The sequence below is a fragment of the Mobula hypostoma genome, chromosome 6, assembly GCF_963921235.1.
Source record: "Mobula hypostoma chromosome 6, sMobHyp1.1, whole genome shotgun sequence".
NCBI lineage: Eukaryota > Metazoa > Chordata > Chondrichthyes > Myliobatiformes > Myliobatidae > Mobula > Mobula hypostoma.
Window position 1 is genome coordinate 8,341,209 of NC_086102.1, and position 22,511 is coordinate 8,363,719.

At 44.5% G+C, this 22,511-nt stretch overlaps 1 long non-coding RNA gene across 1 annotated transcript; it reads right to left on the reverse strand.

Annotated features, from left to right (window-relative positions):
• Positions 1 to 815: 815 nt before the first annotated feature.
• LOC134347809 (uncharacterized) lies at positions 816 to 22,134 on the reverse strand. The gene is made up of 5 exons (XR_010018271.1): positions 21,953 to 22,134; positions 10,144 to 10,262; positions 9,941 to 10,056; positions 6,206 to 6,290; positions 816 to 2,292 (listed from the first exon to the last, which is right to left on the reverse strand). It is a non-coding gene; the product is annotated as an uncharacterized LOC134347809 (long non-coding RNA).
• Positions 22,135 to 22,511: the final 377 nt, after the last annotated feature.

The window sequence follows — 22,511 nt, forward strand, 5'->3', positions numbered from 1 at the left end:
ATGGAAAAGAGTACACAGTCGATATTTCGGGCTGAGACCCTTCATCAGGACTGGCGAAAAAAGAAGTCAGCTGGGAGTAAGAGGTGTTGGTGATGGGGCAATGACTTCCAAAGACTGAGAGGTCAAAAGAGGATTATTTGAGTTGGAAGTGATAGTGATTTTGATGGATTAGGGATGGTATTCAAGGAGATATCAGCTAGGTTTAGCAATCCAGGAAGAGATGTGACCTAATTGCCAGGCCTTCTTGCTCTTTCTCTCTGCCTGTGTGTTCCATTTCTCTATCTCTGTGAGGAACTTTGGTTGTAACGTTCGAGCATCTGCTTGTCCATCTCATTCTCTGACTCTTTTCTCACCCTTTCCCTTTCCCCTCTTCACCTTCCCCCTCCTTCTTTAGAACATAGAACATCTTTGCTCTCCCTCTGTCATTTCCAGCTTAGATCATCTGCTCCATTGGCCTCTCTCGCTCCAAGTCTTGCCCTGACTCAGAACGAAGGTGGGAGCGAAAGGTATGAGTTGATGCAGAAGTCACACCACTGTCCTGCATGTTTACTGTCCATTCTTTGCCGTGACGGCATAGACCACGCAGGAAGAGAGGGCCTCATTCCACCATACAAAGCAGCGCTTGTGTTCAAACAATCAGCTCTGTCTTTCCAATTGGACGGCAGTGGGAGAGAAATCCTATTGACTGACCGTGACCTCCACCCACTGCTCTTGAACTTTCATTTCTCTTCACAGTTGAGATGACTTTTAACAACTTAGTTCAGTCAAAACATTGACACTGAATCCAGAGATGGAATTGTGACGATCAGCTGATATTTACTTTAATATAAAAGATTCATTTATCTAAGCTTATACTCAATTATACATTTATATTTGTTCTGCAAACAGTTACTCAGGCATAGAAAAATCAGAATATGAATCAGAATCAAGTTTAATATCACTGGCAGCAGTTCGCTCATTATGCCACTGGTGTTTAGGGCAGCAAGGAAGGTCCATACCATCACATACAGTAAGAGAAAGATTGTTCATTGCCGTTTCCACAACAATATTTTTGGACCTGTCAGCATTGTTAGCCCTGAGCTGAACCCCTGAACCTGGAGGACCAGTGGGGCCACTCTTAGTCTGGCCTCTGACCTTTGACCTGCTTAGCATGAGTGATTGTGCCAAGAGCCAAAGCATAAAGCCCTGACTCCAGCCAGCATAGCTCTCATAGGTCATCAAGGCATGAAAGCCTCCAAACCCTATGACAAGGTTGTGGTTCACTTGGAGGTTCACTAGCATATGTCCTGAAATGTATTGGCCATTCATTCCTTTGGGTTCATGCTAGCTTCCAACACCCTATCCATTGATAAACTCTAGATTCTTCAGATGCTAGAAATCACAAACAACACACAAAATACCAAGACCATCAAATTTATCTACACCCTTCACGATTTTATTTATCTATATAAGGTCAGCTCCTGTCTCCTACAGTCATGTTCAATAGTTCAAAGTTCAAAATAAATTTATTACCAAAGTACATTGGTGTAAGAACATCTCAACGATGGGACAATTGGGTGTAGTAATCACCTTTTATTCAAGAGCCTATCTCTCAACCATCAGGCTCTTGAATAAAAGGTGACAACTACACTTTCTTATCTCATCATTGAAAGATTCCTACACCAATAATCTCTCTCTCAAGGACTATTCATCTCATGTTCTTGTTACTTATTGTTTTTTTTTTAAATTTGCACTTGCACAGTTTGCTGGCTTCTGCACTCCGGTTGATCCGTCATTGATCCTGTTATAGTTACTGTTCTATAGACTAGCTGAGTATGCCCACAAGAAAATGAATCTCAGTGTTGTATATAGTGACATACGTGTACTTTGACGATAGAATTTACTTTGATTTTTGAACCTTGAATTGTATGTAATCACCACATACCACACTGAGAGTCATTTTCTTGCGGGCATTCACAGTAGATACGAAGGAAAACAGTAGAATCAATGAAAAACTGTACACAACAAGGCAGATAAACAACCAATGTGCAAAAAAACAACAAACTGTGTAGATATAGTTTACACAGTGGCATAGTGGCATCAGCGCCGGACTTCGGAGTGAAGGCTCCCGAGTACGAATCCAGCCGGCTCCCTTGCATGCTTTCCACCCGTGCTGGGTTGAGCGTCGAGCTAGCAACTCAGCCTCATAAAAATATGAAAGCCTGCTAAAAAAACGCCGTCATGACGGTGTCCTAATGACTCCACTCGGAGTTAAGGTCTTTCTTCTTCTTCTTCTTCTTCTTCTTCTTTCTTCTGTATAAATACAAAAAGAAGAAAAAACATAAGCAAAATAATAATAATAATTAATTAATTAATAAGCAATAAATATTGACAACATGAGATAAAGAGACCTTGAAAGTGTGTCCATAGGTTGTGAGAACAGTTCAGTCAACACACACAAAGTGCCCAGTGGAAATCAGTAGGACAGGCAGCATCTATGGAAAATGACGTTTTGGGTCTGTTGACGGGACTGGAAAAAAAGATAAGAAGCTAGATCAAGAAGCTGGAGGCAGGGAAGGAAGAAGCACAAGGTGGTAGGTGATAGGTAAAACTGGGAGAGGGGAAGGGGTGAAGTAAAGAGCTGGGAAGCTGATTGGTGAAAGAGATAAAGAGCTAGAGAAAGGCGAATCTGATGGGAGAGGGTAGATGACCAATGAGGTAAGGAAAGGAGGAGGAGCACCAGATGGAGGTGATGAGCAGGTAAGGAGATGAAGTGAGAGAGGGGAAAGCGAATGGGAATAGTGAGGGGGGTAATTACTGAGTTTGAGGAATCAATGTTCATGCCTTCAGGTTGGAGGCTCCCCAGACAGAATATAAGGTGTTGGTCCTCCAACCTGAGTGTGGCCTCATCATGGCAGTAGAGCAGGCCATACTGACATGTTGGAATGGGAGTAGGAAGTAGAATTAAAGTGGGTGGGCACTGGGAAATTCCATTTTGTCTGGCAGTTGGAGTGTAGGTGTTTACAAAACTGTCTCCCAATCTACGTCGGGTCTCAACGATTTACAGGAGGCCACACTGGGAACACCGGATACAGTAGTTGACCCCAACAGAAGCACAGGTGAAGTGTTGCCTCACCTGGAAGGACTGTTTGGGGCCCTGAATGGTAGTGAGGGAGGAGGTATAGGGGCAGGTGTAGCACTTGTTCCACTCACAAGGATAAATACCAGGAGGGAGATCAGTGGGGAGGGATGAATAGACAAGGGAATTGCATAGGGAGCGATCCCTGCGGAAAGTGGAAAGTGGTGTGAAGGGAAAGGTATGCTTGCTGGTGGGATCCCGTTGGAGATGGCTGAACTTGTGGAACAGTCGGGTAAAAAGTTTTACTTGGGTAAAAAGTCCTGGACTTCCCAACCTCTCCTGGTAACTCAAGTCCTCCAGTCCTGGTAATATCCTCATGCATCTTAAACACAAGGGATTCTGCAGATGCAGGAAGTCCAGAGAAACACATACAAAATGCCAGAGGAACTCCCCTCCCTTGGGGAGAAAATACCGAGACCCAGCAGGTCAAACAGCATCTATGGAGAGGAATAAACAGTTGACATTTCAGGATGAGGCCGTTCATCAAACTGTAAAGAATTGGGGAAGAATGAGAAGATGTGGGGAGGGAAAGGAGTACAATTGCATTCCCTTGTACATTGAGCATAGACCAGCACAGGAGCAGGTCGTTAAGTGTTTTATAGAGCTGCAATATTACCTCACAGCTCTCAAACTCAATCCCCTGACTGATGAAGGCCAACACACAATATACTTTCTTAACAACCCTATCAAATTGCATGGAAAATTTGAGGCATCGATGGGCATGGATCTCAGTATCTCTCTGTTAGTGTATACTTCATTTAGTTCAAAAATATGATCTTATGAAATGGCAGTGGTTGGGTCAAATCCTGTTTCTCATTAATTCTGGGAGGAGTAGTCGGAGTTATTTTGACTGAGTGTGATTGTTGGCTTCAGCAGACCGTGCAACCAGCAACCCGAGGCATTATTATCTTGCAGCATCTCACGTGTCTGATTCATTCAACATGAGTATCCATCATCAAGAACCCCACCATCTGGGCCACGCTTTCATCTCACTACTCCCACCGGAAAGTAGGTTCAGGAACCTTAATTCCCACATCACCAGGTTCAGGAATAGCTAATACCCTTCAACCAACAGACTCTTGAACCACCATGGATAAGTTCACTCACTTTGGCACTGAACTGGTTCAATAACATATGGACTCACTTCCAAAGACCCTGCAAGTCATGTTTTTTGTATAAGTTATTTATTTATGTATTTATGCATTTATCTATCTATTTGCCTGTTTATTTATTTATTGATTTGCACAAATTGTCTGCGTTTTCACATTGGCTGTTTCTCAGTCTCTGTGTGTAGTTTTTCATTGATTCTATTGTCTTTCTTCGTTCTACTGTGAATGCCTGCAAGGAATCGAATCTCAGGGTAGTTTATAGTGACATATCAAAACTCAAACATTCAAAGTTCAAAGTAAAATTTATTATCAGAGTGCATACATGTCACCACATGTACCCCTGGGATTCTTTTTCTGTGGGCATACTCAACAAATCTATAGAATAGTAACTGTAAACAGGATCAATGAACAACAAACTGTGCAAATGCAGATATAAACAAACAGCAATAAATAACCAGAGCATGAAATAGCAAGATAAAGAATCCTTAAAGTGAGACCATCAGTTGTGGGAACACCTGAAATAGAATGAGTGTTCAAGAGCCTGATAGTTGAGGGCTAGTAACTGTTCTTGAACCTGGTGGCGCGAGTCCTGAGGCACCTGTACCTTCTACCTGATGGCAGCAGCAGGAAAAGATCATGGCCTAGGTAGTGAGGACCAATGATGTTGGATGCTGCTTTTCTATGGCAACGTTTCATGTAGATGTACTGGGCCAAATCCACTACCTTTGTAGTTAGTAATGCCAGAACGCTTTCCACCACATCTCTACAGAAATTTGCCAAGGTTTTTGATGACATGCTGAATCTCTGCAGACTCCTAAGGAAATAGAGGCACTGTTGTGCTTTATTTGCAATTATATTTATATGATGGGTCCAGGACAGGTCCTCTGAGATGCTGACATCCAGGAATTTAAAGTTACTGACCCTCTCCATCTCTGATCCTCCAGCGATGACAGGCTCATGGACCGCTGGTTTTTCTCTCCTGAAGTCTACAATCAGTTCCTTGATCTAATTGACACTGAGTGAGAGGTTGGCACCACTCAGCCAAATTTTCTGTCTCTCTCCTGTCTGCTGATTCATCAGCACCTTTGACACAACCCACAACATTGGTGTTGGAGCTGTACTCAGCCACACAGTCCATGCGTCAAACGAGTAGAGCAGGGGGCTAAGTACACATCCCTGTGGTGCTCCTGTGCTACCACTTTGATAATATATTTACTTTGAACTTTGAACTTCGAGTTTTGCATGATTCCCAGCAGCGTTATGACTGTACGTTTCAGAAATGAAATGCTTCTGATGGATTCTTTTTCTCTTCAGGTTGTACCTGCTGTGATTGTAGATGTTCTGAAGGAGGCAGATAGACCACCTGTTCCAAACATCACCAGAGTTTCTCATTGATCAGGATCAGTTCCAACTATCTTTGTGAAACATTTACAGGCATTTTCATTGCAGAACTTAGGACATGGCTCTGTCCATGTGTTCTCGCTGTGTGGAATGTCCTTGCATATAAGGATGTTGTTGAGACTCGGAACTTGAGTTATTGGGAAAGGTTGAATAGGATAGGAATTTATTCCCTTGTGCTTAGGAGAATGAGGGGAGATTTGATAGAGGTATACAAATTATGAGGGGTGTAGATAGTGTAAATGCAAGCAGGCTTTTCTCACTGAAGTTGAGCGAGACTATGCCTAGAGATCATTGGTTAAGGGTGAAAGGTGAAATATTTAAGTGGAACCTGAGGGGAAACTTCTCCCAGAGGGCGGTGAGAGTGTGCAACGATCTTACAGAGGAAGTGATGTATGTAGGTTTGATTTCAACGTTTAAGAGAAGTTTGGATAGGTACCTGGATGGGAGAGGTATTAAGGACTATTGTCCAGATGAGAATCAATGGGACTAGGCAGGATAGTAGTTCAGCATGGACTAGATGGGCTGAAGGACCTGTGTCTGAGCAGCAGTATTCCTTAACTCTATATATGAAGTTTACCTTTAGGAGGGACGCTAGAGATAGCAGATGCTTCATTCTGGAACGGCGAACAATATGCAGGAGAAATTCTGTGGTCGATCAGCATCTGTGGAAGGGAAAATAAATTTTTGATATTTTGGGTGCTCATGCAGGGTTTTGATGCAGAACATCGACAGTTCCTTTCCTTCCACGGATGCTGCTCAGCTCACTGTGTTCCTCCAACAGATTGCATGTTACCTTCAGAAGGCCTGACCAACCGTCTAGTTAGGCTGCCTCTGGAGTAGTGCATACAGTTCTGGTCACCACATTATAGAAATGATGTCAAGGCTTTGGAGAGTGTGTAGAAGGGGGTTACCAGGATGTTGCCTGGATTAGAGGGCACGTTCTATTATTAAAGGTTGGACAAACTTGGGTTGTTTTCTCTGGAGCAGTGGAGACTGGAAGGAGATCTGACAGCAGTTTATGAGAGCCATAGATAGATAAACAGTATCTTCTTCCCATGATTGAGATGTCTAATACGAGAAGGCATGCATTTATGGTGAGAAGGGGTACATTTAAAGGAGATGTGAGGGGCAAGTTTTTACACAGAGAGTGGTGGGTGCCTGGAATGCACTGCCTGGGGTGGTGGTAGAGGCAGAGACATTAGTTGCCAAACCAAGCCATTAAGATGCATTTAGCTAGACACATGAATGTGAGCAAAATGGAAGGATATGGCCATTGTGTAGGTAGGAGGGATTAGTTCATTTGGGCATTTGATGACTAATTTAATTGGATCAACACAACATTGTGGGCCAAAGAGCCTGTTCCTGAGCTGTTCTATGTTTTATGAGCTGTAATGCCCTAGTTGGTTCGTCATCCATTAATAGATGGGTGGCTATTGCCGAGCAGCTGAAATGTTGGCCTCTTTCCAGCTTGTTCCTGCTGGTATTAGAACTGGTTTATTATTGCCACATGTACCAAGACACAGGGAAGAGCTTGTCTTCCATACTGTTTATACAGATCAGATCATTATACAGTGCTTTGAACTAGAATAAGGTAAAACAATTACAATGCAGAATAAAATGTAAAAACTATTCAAAGCATAGTTCAATAACTACTCAATATTCAATATGTACTGGTAAACAACAAAGTCCATGATCACAATAAGGTAAATTGTGATGCCAAGAGTCCATCTTATTGTACAAGAGGTTATAGAAACGTAGAAAACCCACAGCACAATACAGGCCCTTCGGCCCACAAACCTGTACTGAACATGTCCTTACCTTAGAACTACCCAGGCTTACCCATAGCCCTCTATTTTTCTAAGCTCCATGTATCCATCCAGGAGTCTCTTAAAAGACCCTATCATTTCCACCTCCACTACCACTGCTGGCAGCCCATTCCACACACTCACCACTCTCTGCATAAAAAACTTACCCTTGACATCTCCTCTGTACCTACTTCCAAGCACCTTAAAACTATGCCCTCTCGTGCTAGCCATTTCAGCCCTGGGAAAAAGCCTCTGACTATTTACATGATCAATGCCTCTCATTATCTTATACACCTATTTAACAGTCTGATAACAGTGGGGAAGAATCTATCTGTTAGCTTGGTGGTGCATGGTTTCAAGGTTTTGTATTTTTTCCAATGGGAGAGGAGAAAAGAGGTAATGTTATGGGCAGCTGGGGACTTTGATTATGCTGGTTCCTTTACTGAGGTAGCGAGAAGCATGGACCAGGTTCATAGAGGGGAGGCTGGATCCGGTGATATGCTGAGCTGCGTCCACAACTCTCTGAGGTTTATTGTGGTCATGTGCAGAGAAGTTGCCATACCAAGCTGTTAATCATCTAGATAGAATGCTTTCTCTGGTGTATTGAGAAAAATTAGCATGAAAATTTGTTAAGTTTTTCATAGAGAGTGGTGAGTGCATGGAATGCACTGCCGGTGAAAGTGGTAGAGGCGGAAACAGCAGGGTCTTTTAAGGGACTCTTAGGTACATGGAATTTAGAAAAATAGAGGGCTATGCGGTAGGGAAATTCTAGGCAGTTTTTAGAGTAGGTTACATGGTCGGCACAACATTATGGGCCGAAGGGCCTGTAATGTGCTGTAGATTTCTATGTCCTATGTTCTATTGAGTTGATGTGGCCATGCCAAATTTCTTTAGCCTCCTGAGGAAATTAAAGCATTGGCGAGCTTTCCTGGCCTTGACGTCAACATGGTTGGATGTAGCGGGTGCCTGAAATGTGTAGCTAGGGGAAGCAAAATATTATAATAATTGTAATTCCGTTGTTATTATCATGTTCTGAGGTACATGTAAAAGCTTGTCTTTCATACTATTCCTACAAATGAGCCCCTCCATTGGTCTGGTTTGACCATGGATATGTGTCCTATATGACACACAAGTCAGGGCAGTACGATATGGAGAGCAAGCTGTTGCCCATTTAGCCAGGCCCCTTCTCTCCACGCAGCTGATGAATCCAAAAGTACAGCAGAGACCGATGCATTTTGCCACCAGTGTCACCGCAGGAGTTGCCAGACAGCATTGAGTTCATCATAGGACTTCCTGAGGGACTTCTGCTCTGGATTTTACCTCAGAGTTTACTTCCAAAACCTTTCTCTTGAGTGGGTATAGTCTCAGGGCAGCAGAGGTTTGAGATCAGAGTTTTCCTTCTCCTAGACTGGGTTTAAGGTGCCTTTACCCCTCCTCCTGTCAGTAGAAACAGTTCTGCCGGGCTCCTGGCCACACATGAAGGCCAGGAGCTGGACTGTTTGTCAGAGCCTATTTGAGACGCAAGTCATTGCAAACATTTAATGGGTACTGGGAGCTTAACCCGCTACCCCCTCTCCTCCCCTCTCCCAGCTATAATAACCTTGAGGTCCCTACAAATCAGATCATTACGCAACGCATTGACGTAAAACGAGTTAAACCACTAACAGTGCAGAATGAAGCATACAAGTTACCAAAAATGTACAGTGCAGGTAAACAACAAGGTGCACAGTCATAATGAGGTAGATTGGGAGGCTCAGAGTCTATCTGATCATACAAGAGCTCCATTTAAGAGTCTGATAACAGTGGGTTAGAATCTGTCCTTGGGTCTGTTGGCATGTGCTGTCAGGCTTTAGTATCTTCTGCCCGATTGGAGAGGAGAGAGGAGAAAATGTCCAAGCTGGGAGGGGTCTTTGGTTATTTGATTATGATGCTGAAATAATTGATGAATCTTGTGAAACTTAGTGCCCTCAACACCTCTTGTGTGCCAATCCCCATAACTCTCAATTCTTTGTTTTTTCAAATAAATATCCAGCTCCACCTTAAATGCACCTAATGTTCTGACCTCAACCACACTCTGGGGCCAACAATTCCAGAGAGCAACCACCCTCCGAGGGAAGGAATTTCTTCCCTTATCGCGAACAAAACTGAAGGACCTTCTAATCCAGGTTTTAAGTTCACAAATGCCGGTAGCATGTTGAGGCGCATACTTGTAATTGTTCAGGTTTGACGGTTGCTATGGTAACCCAGCAGCCACCGAGTGCTTTGGAGTCCCTTGGGTGAGATGCCTGGCAGTGCATTTTGAATCTTTCACAGGATCAATGCTGCCGTTTTGAGTCTCATCTAGGCACACTTGGTGCTTTTTTTTTGTGATAAACCGTTAACACTGGTTTATAAAATCTTTTGATTGTAAAATGCCATCTCCAGAAAAAAATAAAGACTATTTCATTGTACCTAGGGCATTGTTACAACACTCTGGGATGGAGCAGAGTCCAGTAATCAATCCTCACCTCCACAGAAAGCAGGCACACCCAGTTTTGTTACTGGCGCTGGTTCTTGTCCCATGTACCGAGGACAAATTATTTTTTGCAAGCAATCCAAACAGATCTTGTCAAAAACAAAACACCTGAGGTTGTACAAGAAAAAGGCATTAACAGAATGTATAACACTTATATTTACAGAGAAGGTACTGTGGAGGTAGACAATAAATTACCTGCAGATGCTGGAGATTTTGGATGGTCTTGGGTCGAAATGTGACTACTCATTTCCCTCTATGGTTGCTGCCTGACCTGCTGAGTTCTTCCATTTGTTACCGTATGCAACCCTGAGATTCTTGCAGGCATTCAGAGTAGAACAAAGAAAAGCAATAGAATCAATGAAAATCTACATACAAAGACTGAGAAGCAATCAACATGCAAAAGAAGTCAAACAGTTCAAATGCATACATGCATACAAAATAAACATGAGAAAGTCTGCAGATACTGGACGTCCCAAGCAACGGACGCAAAATTTTGCAGGGACTCAGCAGGTCAAGCAGCATCTATGGAAAAGAGTAAACAGTCGACGTTTTGGGCCAAAACCCTTCATTAGGACAGGAAAGGAAGGAGGAAGACACCAGAATAAGAAGCTAGGGGGAGACGAAGGAGGACAAGCTAGGAGGTGATGGGTGAAGCCAAATGTGTAGGAAAGGTAAAGGGCTGGAGAGAAAAGAATCTGATAGGAGAGGAGAGTGGACCATGGGAGAAGGGAAGGAGGAGGGACACCAGGGGGAGGTGATGGACAGGTGAGAAGGGAACAAATGTTGTAGAGAGATCAAGAGTTCATCTTTAGTGTACTAAAAGGGCTTCAAGAGTCTGATAACAGCAGGATAGAAGCTGTCCTTGTGCCTGGTGATATGTTACATCAGGTTTTTTTTATCACATAATACATTTCATGACATATTTCAGCAATAATAAACCTGATGCTAATTTCTGATGGAAAGGGAAGAAGAGAGGATTACTGTGGTGGGTGTGGTCTTTGATTATGTCATCTGCCTTTCCAAGTTAGGCAAAGTCCAAAGAGGGAATGCTGATTTTCGTGACAGAATTGACAGGGTATTGATGGGCTGTGGAGGTAAGTTACACAGACCCATGAACGATGAAGACAGAGCCTTTTTACTGCTAGAAGAGAGAGGGACCTCAATGAAAGTTGTTCAGTTCAACAAGGTGGGCATGTTGGCGTCAGAACATGCGGTGACCACTTGCGGGCTGCCCCAAGCCCATCCTCAAGTTGTGTGGGCTGCTAATGCAAACAGTGAACTCAGTGGCCACTTTATTAGGTGCCTCCTGTACATTCAATGTGTTATCCATTCAGAGATGCTCTTCTCCACACTATTGCTACAATGTGTGGTTACTCGAACTTCTGTCACCTTCCTGTCAGCATGAACCAGTCTGGCCATTCTCCTTTGATCTCTCTCATTGCCCACAGAACTGCCGCTCATTAGATTTTTTTGTTTTATTGCACCGTTTTCTGTAAACTCTAGAGCAGGGGCTCCCAACCTGGGGGTTAAGGATGACTCGATTAATCGTAGGGGTCCATGGCATAAAAAAGGTTGAGTGCCCCTGCTCTAGAGACTGTTGTGCGTGAATTTCCCAGGAGATCAGCAGTTTCTGAGATACTCAAACCACCTTCTGGTGCCAACAATCACTCTACAGTCAAAGTTACTGAGGTCCTATTTCTTCCCCATTCTAATGCTTGGTCTGAACAACAACTGAACCTCTTGACCATGTCTACGTGCATTGAGTTGCTGCCACATGATTGGCTGACTAGATATTTGCATTAATGAGCAGGAATATAGGTGTGTCTAATAAAGTATATGTTTCGTTGTCCATTTGATAAATAAAGAATCTGAAGCTGAATCCGAAAATCAGCTAACTTTTTTATTGTTGCTGGTGAACGCAGCAGGCCAGGCAGCATCTCTAGGAAGAGGTACAGTCAACGTTTCGGGCCGAGACCCTTCGTCAGGACTAACCGAAGGAAGAGTTAGTAAGAGATTTAAAAGTGGGAGGGGGAGGGGGAGATCCAAAATGATAGGCGGTCAGGAGGGGGAGGGATGGACTAGCTCTTCCTTCAGTTAGTCCTGACGAAGGGTCTCAGCCCGAAATGTCGACTGTACCTCTTCCTAGAGATGCTGCCTGGCCCGCTGCGTTCACCAGCAACTTTGATGTGTGTTGCTTGAATTTCCAGCATCTGCAGAATTCCTCGTGTTTAACTTTTTTATTGTTATAGTTTGCAAGGACTCGGTCATTTCTGAGTCTCCTTGGTGATCTACACGTACATTTTGTCATAGAGTCACAGCATGAGTACAGGCCATTCAGCCCAACTCCTCCAGGCTGATCAAGATTTCTGTCTGAGTTAGTTCCATATGTCTGCATTTGGCCCATTTCCCTCCAAACGTTTTGTATCTATGTACCTGTGTAAGAGTCATTTAAATGTTATAATTTCACACCAGGCAGACAGTCTCTGAGAGCACTGATAATGGCTGGGTCACCTGTCTGGTAAAGACACTGCCCAGAAGAAGGCAATGACAAAACAGTTCTGCAGAAAATTTGAGAAGAATAATTATGGTCATGGAAAGACCATGATCGCTCCCATCATTCGACATGGCACATAACGAACAAACAAATTGTATCCACCCTCACCACATTCACTGACAGCTTGTTCCATTGACAGTGTATGTGGAATAGATGAAGTGAACAGTCAGAGACTTTTTCCCAGAGCAGAGATGACTCATATGACAGGGCATAATTTTAAGGTGATTGGAGCAAATCATAGGGAGGATTCTTTCCATTACAACTACTGGGGCATAGGCCCCCAACAGCAGCTCACCAGAGTCCTGAATACAAGGTTGATCGGCCCTGTGGCTACCACTTTCACCACATGACTTCATACATCTTCTAGGCGAAGATCCTTCCTCTCCCAGGAATGAGGTCTTTGGAGCATCTGCTGGTGTTTCTGCAGGTCTGAATTTTAATGGATGGTGTTGCTAGACCCATGCCCAACCCTCCTCCTCCTTTTGCAGCGGGGCTTGGGACCACCCATGGGTGAGTGATAGGGGGAATGCCAGAGGTAAATGTTTTTACACGGAGGGAGGTGGGTGCATGGAATGTCCTGCCAGGGATGGTGGTAGAGCTGGATACATTAAAGGCATTTAAGATACTGTTAAATAGGCACATGCATGATAGACAAATGGAGGGCTATGTGGGAGGGAAGGGTTAGATTAATCTCAGATTATGTTAAAAGGCCAGCACAAAATGTGGGCCGAAGGGTCTGTTCTGTGCTGTAAAGTCGAATGTTTCCATGTTCTATATCCACCAACAACTATGTGATGAATTTGCCACTTCATTTCCTATGAGGTCTTTCCCAATCACCCTAAATCTATGCCTTCTGGTTTTAGACTTGCCTACCTTTGGGAAAAATACCACAACCATCCACCTTACCTACTTCCCTCATGATAACCTATTGTCCTCTACCTATATAAGTACAACTCTCAGCTTCGCACAGTCAAGAGAAAGACTACTCAGTTTCTCCTGATAACTTAAATTGTGGTCATATCTTCATGAATCTCAAACACTAAAGATTCTGCAGACCTGGAAATCCAGAGAAACACACAAACTGCTGGAGGACCTCGGCAAGTCATGTAGCGTCAATAAAGGGGACAACAGTGGGCATCTTGGGCCAAGATCATAAGACTATAAGACGTAAAAGCAGAATTACACCATTCAACACATCGAGTCAGCTCCGCCATTTCATCAATGGCTGATTTATTATCCCTCTCAGCCCAGTTCTCCTGCCTTCTCCCTGTAATCTTTATGAATCAAGAGCCACTCAACCTCGGCTTTAAATATACCCAATGACTTCACCTCCACATCTGTCTGTGGAAAGGAAGGGGGAAGAAGCCAGAATAAGGTGGGGGGGGGGAATGGGAAGGAGTACAAGCTGGCAGGTGACAGGTGAGAAAGATCCTTATTTATCTTTACCGTGCTTTTCCAGTCCAGGTAAGGTCACTTCAGTGAAAAAGATAGTTTAAGACAATACAGTAGTTTGAGTGTCATTATAATTTTTCAAGTTTCAGATTAATTATTCCAATTGATTTCCCAGCTGCTGTGGTGGGATTTGAACCATCACCTTTTGACCATTGGTGCAAGTCTTTGGACTGTATTCCCATTAACACAACCACTGTACTGCAGAATCTTATTCCACTAGAGCAGAGGTTCCCAACCGTTTTTTATGACATAGAAACATAGAAACATAGAAAATAGGTGCAGGAGTAGGCCATTCAGCCCTTCGAGCCCGCACCGCCATTTATTATGATCATGGCTGATCATCCAACTCAGAACCCCGCCCCAGCCTTCCCTCCATACCCCCTGATCCCCATAGCCACAAGGGCCATATCTAACTCCCTCTTAAATATAGCCAATAAACTGGCCTCAACAGTTTGCTGTGGCAGAGAATTCCACAGATTCACCACTCTGTGTGAAGAAGTTTTTCCTAATCTCGGTCCTAAAAGGCTTCCCCTTTATCCTCAAACTGTGGCCCCTCATTCTGGACTTCCCCAACATCAGAAACGATCTTCCTGCATCTAGCCTGTCCAATCCCTTTAGGATTTTATACGTTTCAATCAGATCCCCCCTCAATCTTCTAAATTCCAACGAGTACAAGCCCAGTTCATCCAGTCTTTCTTCATATGAAAGTCCTGCCATCCCAGGAATCAATCTGGTGAACCTTCTTTGTACTCCCCCTATGGCAAAGATGTCTTTCTTCAGATTAGGGGACCAAAACTGCACACAATACTCCAGGTGTGGTCTCACCAAGGCCTTGTACAACTGCAGTAGTACCTCCCTGCTCCTGTACTCGAATCCTCTCGCTATAAATGCCAGCATACCATTCGCCTTTTTCACCGCCTGCTGTACCTGCATGCCCACTTTCAATGACTGGTGTATAATGACATCCAGGTCTCGTTGCACCTCCCCTTATCCTAATCGGCCACCATTCAGATAATAATCTGTTTTCCTATTTTTGCCACCAAAGTGGATAACTTCACATTTATCCACAATAAATTGCATCTGCCATGAATTTGCCCACTCACCCAACCTATCCAAGTCACCCTGCATCCCTTTAGCATCCTCCTCACAGCTAACACTGCTGCCCAGCTTCGTGTCATCCGCAAACATGGAGATGCTGCATTTAATTCCCTCATCCAAGTCAATAAGATATATTGTAAACAACTGGGGTCCCAGCACTGCGCCTTGCGGTACCCCACTAGTCACTGCCTGCCATTCTGAAAAGGTTCCGTTTATTTCCACTCTTTGCTTCCTGTCTGCTAACCAATTCTCCACCCACACCAATACCTTACCCCCAATACCATGGACCAATCTCATTAGGCAAGGGGTCCGTGAACCCCAGGTTGGAAACCCCTGCCCTAGAGAGAGGGCTACTAATTGTAAAGTTCAATATAAATTTATTATCAAAGTATGTATATAAAAGGCATCCGTTAGTCTTGCGAGACCATGGATCTGCTTCTGGAAAGTCTTCACTCTCCAGGGTACAGGCCTGGGTAAGGTTGTATGGAAGACCAGCAGTTGCCCATGCTGCAAGTCTCCCCTCTCCACGACACCGATGTTGTCCAAGGGAAGGGCATTAGGACCCATACAGCTTGGCACCAGTGTCGTCGCAGAGCAATGTGTGATTAAGTGCCTTGCTCAAGGGCACAACACGTTCCCTCGGCTGGGGCTTGAACTCATGACCTTCAGGTCGCTAGTCCAATGCCTTAACCACCTGGCCATGTGCCTACAAGTATGTATATGTCACCATATTAATGCTCATTTTCTTGCAGGCATTCACGGCAGAAGAGAGATTCAATAGAATTAATGAAAAACTACACACAAAGACTGACAAAGAACCAATGTGCAAAAAGAAGACAAACTGTGCAAATACAAAAAGAAATAAGTGAAGAAATAATACAGAGAACATGAGTTGTGGAGACTTTGACAATAAGTCCATAGGTTGTGGAATTAGTTCAGTGTTGGTGTGAGTGAAATTAGCCACACTGGTTCAGGAGCCTGATAGTTAGGGGTGGTAACTGTTCCTGAATCAGAATCAGGTTTAATATCACTTGCATACGCCAGAAAATTTGTTGCTATCTTGCAACAAATATTCTTGCTATGTTGCAGGCTTGGGACTGCCCATGGCAGAGTTATAGGAGGGAAGTCAGAGGTAATTTCTTTTACGCAGTGAGTGCAGAGACAGATACGCTAGGGGCATTTAAAAAACTCTTAGATAGGCATATGAATGATAAAAAAATGGAGGGTTATGTGGGAGGGAAATCTGATGATGAGGGACCGAAGGTTGCTATATCTCCTTCTAACTGGCAGCAGAGAGCTGGATGGTGGGTGTCCTTAATGATGGATGCTGCTTTCTTGTGGTAGTGCTCCATGTAAATATGTTCAGTAACTCACGACCTTCAGACCGCTAGTCGAACGCCTTAACCACTTGGCTACATGCCCACACAAAGTACACATAGTACACATACCCAAAGGAAAATTACAGTGTAGAAGGTTAGCTCTCGGATCCATCTCCAAAGCCTCTTTTCCATTTCCCTGCCAATCTGTTCTCAGGAATCACCTTTCCCCACCTTGAAAAAATATTGAGGTGTCAACTTTACTTACTTACTGCCGAGTCCTTCACCCCAGCTGGGGCATTGACCGCCAAAAGTAGCTCACCAGAACCCTCTGTCCTGGGCCAGTCCCTCACGCTGTCTCCAGGTTTAGCCCATCCTCTTGGTCTATCCTTCCTCTCGCAGGGATGAGGCCTCCGGAGCTTCTGTTGGTGTTTCTGAAGTACTGGGTTTTTTGGGATGGGGTTGCTCATCCCATCCCCAACCCTCCTTTCACAGCCAGGCGTGGGACCAACCATGGCAGAATTAAGCTATTTTTAGCTGACGTTAATATCTGCAATTTTTATCGTCAGCTAAATTTGAAGACTTTCCAATTTGTCAAGTATTTGAAGTACTTTACATTGACAATTAACCTCTGTTCAACAGTCTAGACTTGATTTTTCTTAAATCCTTCAGTTTCTTGGTATAGAAAGATGCTTTAAATTAATTGATTTTCGCTTTGTCGTGAATGCTACAATCTGTCTAGTTTAGCCTGCCTGTGTGATTCAGACCCTAACCACTCACTCTGGAAAAGAGATTTTCATCATGTTAGACAAGAAAGTCTGCAGATGATGGAAATCCAAGCAGCACACACAAAATGCTGGAGGAATCCAGCAGGCCTGGTAGCATCTAAGGAAAATAGTAAACAGTCGATGTTTCAGGCCAAGACCCTTCATCAGGACAGCTTTGGTTAGCTTTGGTTGTTTTTCCAGTCTCCTTTCTACACTGCTTCATCACTTTTCCACAAACAGGAACAGTTTTACCTCCACCTACCTTGTCATGGATACGGGAACAGGCCATTCAAGAGTGGGATAGAAGCTGCCTGTTAGCCTGGTGGTAGGTGTTTTCATGTTGCCCGATGGAAGAGGGAGAAGGGAAAACATTCAGGGAGGGTGGGGTCTTTGATTATGCTGGCTGCTTTACTGAGGCAGTGAGAAGTGTAAACAGAGTCCATGGAGGGGAGCTTGGTTTCTATGATGTGCTGAGCTGTGTCCACAACTCTCTGTAGTTCCTTGCAGTCACATGCAGAGCAGTTGCCATACCAAGCTGTTAAGCAGCCAGGCAGAATACTTTCTATGGCGCATTGATAAACATTGGTGAGAGTTGATGGGGATATGCCACCATTTTTTAGTATCCTGAGAAAGTAGAGGCACAGGTAAGCTTTTTTTGGCCATAGCATTAATGCGGTTGGATGTAGAGGTACCTGAAATGCATTGCTAGGGAAAGCCGTGGAAAAAAATTGTACTGGCTTACTGTTCAGTGAAATGTGTCATTCTACGAGGGGTGATTGATAAGTTTGTGGCCTAAGGTAGAAGGAGTCAATTTTAGAAAACCTAGCACATTTATTTTTCAACATAGTCCCCTCCTACATTTACACACGTCGTCCAGCGGTCGTGGAGTATACGGATCCCTTCTTTGTAGAAGTTGGCATCTTGAACCTCCAGAAAGCGGTCCACAGCAGGGGTGATTGATAAGTTTGTGGCCTAAGGTAGACGGCGATGAGTTATACACCTCTCATTACATGTAAGTGCAGTTGAACTCTTTGAGTGATTATGCAGAAAGTTTGAAGTTAATATCTCATCTCCTTCTACCTTAGGCCACAAACTTATCAATCACTCCTGCTGTGGACCACTTTCTGGAGGTCCAAGACGCCGACTTCTACAAAGAAGGGATCCGTATTTTCCACAACCGCTGGACTAAGTGTGTAAATGTAGGAGGGGACTATGTTGAAAAATAAATGTGCTAGGTTTCCTAAAATTGACTCCTTCTACCTTAGGCTACAAACTTATCAATCACCCCTTGTAATTACTGGAAAAGCCATAGAACAATTCCAAGCAAGCATAGGAAAGTTAAACTACAAGAAAAATAACAATTCAACACCCTCATCCAACAGATCCATCTACATTTTTCCTTGCCTTGGGAAAGAAGCCAACGTCATAAATCTGGTATGATGGTGGTGCACATGGTCACAGCATCCTCTCCGGGTCCAACCAAGTGCGTAGTTGTTTGTCCTTTACATCTTATTTTATAACTGCAAGACACTGGTGCACATTAAGAGCATCGAGTCTGCAGGTCTACCCCATCAGATAGTTGGTTGATAGTGGAGGGGCTGGGGCTGGACTTGGTGTGCACCATTTTGCCTCCTGCTACAGGAAGGCGTCAGAGTCAGTGCATGATCTAACAAGCAGAGTGAGTGATTGTTTTGAGCATTTTCTTGTGATCGCAAGAGTCCGTTGGACCTTGGTAATGTAGAGTACTGCAAGTCCGGTTCACCGGTTCGTTAACGAGACGGATAGCGAGATAGCTGTGTGGCCTTGGCTGTAGTGCGGACAGGGCCCATATGCAGCGGAGTCACAAGTTGCAAGTGCCCAGGGGAGGAGACACTAGAAGCAGTGTAGAGCGACATCTATGCTGGTCTGTGGGCTGACCGCTCCTGCCGGTGCTGCCCTCCAGTGCTCGCTTGGAGAAAGACAGGCTAGATTTTGTTCATCTGAGGCTGCACTAGCGCGTGACAATCGGACTGCTGCAGGCTCGCTCTTGCCGACTACATCCCATGCAACATCGCTGTACGGAATATGACACTCAGGGGCTTGGGCTAGACCTTTTTTATGTGTAACTGTATGTTTACTCATAACTAATATGCCATATGTGTGTAGGTACTATCTTTAGCACCTTGGCCTTGGAGGAACAATGTTTTATTTGGCTGTATTAGTGGGTATTCATGTATGGTTGAATGACAATGAAAATTGAACTTAAAGATTCGTTTTCTTGTGGGCACACTCAATAAATCCAATAACTATAATAGAATCAATGAAAGACCACACCCAACAGGGCAGAAAGTCAATGAGCAAAAGACATCAAACTGTGCAAATACAAAAGGAGAAAATAAGAAATGATAATAATTAATAAATAATCAATAAATATTGAGAACAGGACATGAAGAGTCCTTGAAAGTTAGTCCCTAGATCGTGGGAATAGTTCAGTGAGGTGACAAGTGGAGTTGACTGAAGTTATTCCCTTTGGTTCAAAAACCTGATGGTTGAGGGGTAATCACTGTTCCTGAAACTGGTGGTGTGAGTTCTTGTACCTTCTTCCTCATGGCAGCAACAAGAAGAGAGCACAACCTGGATGGTGTGGATCCCTGACGATGAATGTTGCTTTCCTGCGACAGCACCCCGTGTAGATGTGCTCAATGGTGGGGAGGGCTTTGCCTGTGATGGACCGGGCTATATCCATTACTTTTTGTTGGATTTTCTGTTCAAGGACATTGGCTCAGTTCGCTTCCAGAAGTGGGGAAACGCAAGCATAAGGAACAGGCGAGACATGATACAGGCAGAAGTACGGATCTGTGAGGAAGAGAAGCGGATTTCAAAGGTAGTGGAACAAGGGTCCCAGAGTGCCTGGACAAAATGGGATCTGCCTAAGCGCAAGATCTCATGGGCAGAGTTATGGAGACTGGAGCCCTTCCGTATTTCCTTCCTCTTGCGATCCGTGTATGACACCCTACCTTCACCATTACATCTGTACACATGGGGGATGAGAAAGGACCCGAACTGTAAGCTCGGTGGTCAAAAGGGGACACTGGCTCATATACTGTCCGGGTGTAAAACAGCTCTAACTCAAGGACTGTATAGGTGGCACCATGATAAGGTGCTTCTGGCTCTTGCTGACACACTAGAGCGGGAGAGATGCAAGAAGAGGACGGCTGGCACAGATTTGAGGAAGGCCATCACCTTCATCAAAGAGGGAGCCAGGCCTTTCGTAACCAAACAACGAAAGCCCAATCTGCTGCTAGTGGCCAGGTCCTGGGAGATGAGGGTCGATGTGGGAAGAAGGTTGCAGTTCCCGGATGTGGTGCACACAACCCTACGCCCGGACATTGTACTATGGTCAACGGAAGACAAGAAAGTAACACTGGTCGAGTTGACTGTACCATGGGAGGAGGGATGGGAAGAGGCCCACGAGAGAAAGGCCTTGAAGTACCAGCCCTTAGTGCAGGAGTGTAAAGACAAGGGATGGCAGGCATGGTTTTTCCCTGTGGAGATCGGCTGCAGAGGTTTCCCAGCCAAATCAGCATGGCGGTTGTTATCAGCTCTGGGCCTGGACGAAAGGAGCAAAAAACAAGCAGCTCGTAGGATGGGGGAAGAGGCAGAACGAGCTTCTTGTTGGATTTGGAGTAGGCGAGAGGAGGGGAGCTGGAAGCCAAGAGCAGATGGGCAGTGATTTGGCCACCACTGCTGGCCCGCCCACTGGAGAGTGTCGTGGTTAAGGGTCGAAACACTCGGTGAAGGTTAGGAACCACCTGATGACATCTGCTCCTGGCTGAAGGCTACAGTTACCTTATAAGGTAAATGGAGAATACACCCTAACAGGTGTATGTAACAAGTAACAAGTGTTTCCATACCAGGTCATGATACAGCCAGTCAATATAGTCTCCACCAAACATCTATAAAAGATTGTCAAAGTTTTAGATGTCATCCCAAATCTTCGTAAACATCTGAGGAAGTAGAGGCACTGCTGTGGTTTGTTTGTAATTGTACTTACGTGCTGGGCCCAGGACAGGTCCTCTGAAATGATAACATTGAGGAATTTAAAACTGCTGACCCTTTCCACTCCAGATCCACGATGAGGACTGGATCCGTAACTTCCGGTTCCCTCCTCCTGACGTCAATAATTAGCTGCTTATTCTAGCTGACATTGAGTGAGATGTTTTTGCTGTGGCTCCAGTCAGCCAGATTTTCAGTCCCCCTTGACTGATCACCACTTTTGATTTGGCCTACAACGGTGGTGCCATCAGCAAACTCGAACATGCCATTGGAGCTGTGCTTAACCACACAGACATTTGTATAAAGCAGGTAGATCAGGGGCTGAGCTCACTGCCTTGTGGTGCACCTGCGCTGATGAAGATTATGGAGGAGATGCTGTTGCCAATCTGAACTGACTGGGACTACAAGTGAGGAAATTGAGGATCTAATTGCACAAGGAGGTATTGAGGGAAAGGTCCTGAAGCTTATTGATTAGTTTTGAGAGGGTAATGGTATTGAATGCCAGGTTGTAGTCCAAAAAAAAGAGCTCCCTGATGTATGCATCTTTGCTGACCAGATGGTCCAGGGTTAGGTGAAGAGCTAATGAAGGTGGCATCTGATGTGGACCTTTTATGCCGGTAGGCAAATTGGAACTGATCTAAGTCACTTCTGAGGCAGAAATTGGTACGTTTCATCACCAACTTCTCAAAACATTTCGTCACTGTGGAGGTAAGAGCTACTGTATGATAGTCATTGGGGCAGGTTATCACATTCTTCTTGGGCATTGGCATATTTAAGCCTACCTGAAGCAGGTGGGTACCTCAGACTGCCAAAGCGAGAGGTTAACAATCTCAGTGATCAGCACAGGTCTCTACCGAAGCTTTCCGTGGAAAGCCTGCCCTCCTGAAGGATGCTGTCACCTCGGCCTCACAGACTGAAATCACAGGGTCATGGGGGTCTGTGGGAGCTGGCGATGGCTCGTGCACCTTGCGATCGTCTAGCTGCACTGCATTTTCTCGGTAACTGCAGCGCTATGTTCTGCACTCTGATTGTTTGTCGCTTTGTACTATCTTGATGCAGTTATTTTGGAATGATCTGTATGGATGGTATGCAAAACATGCTTCGCACTGCATCTCAGTATGTGACAGTAATAAACTCATAACAAATTACTTGCTGCTGCTGCATTCTAGCGTTCACTAAAACACCCGGATCCCTCTGCACCTTCGTGGACTGCAAACCCTCGCCATTCAGATAATTTTGTTTTTTTTTTCAGCCAAAATGGTAATTTATTCACTTATGCCCCATTAAACCTGGCTAAACGTTGGTGAATGGTTCCATATAGGTGAAATTTAGCCTCTGTCT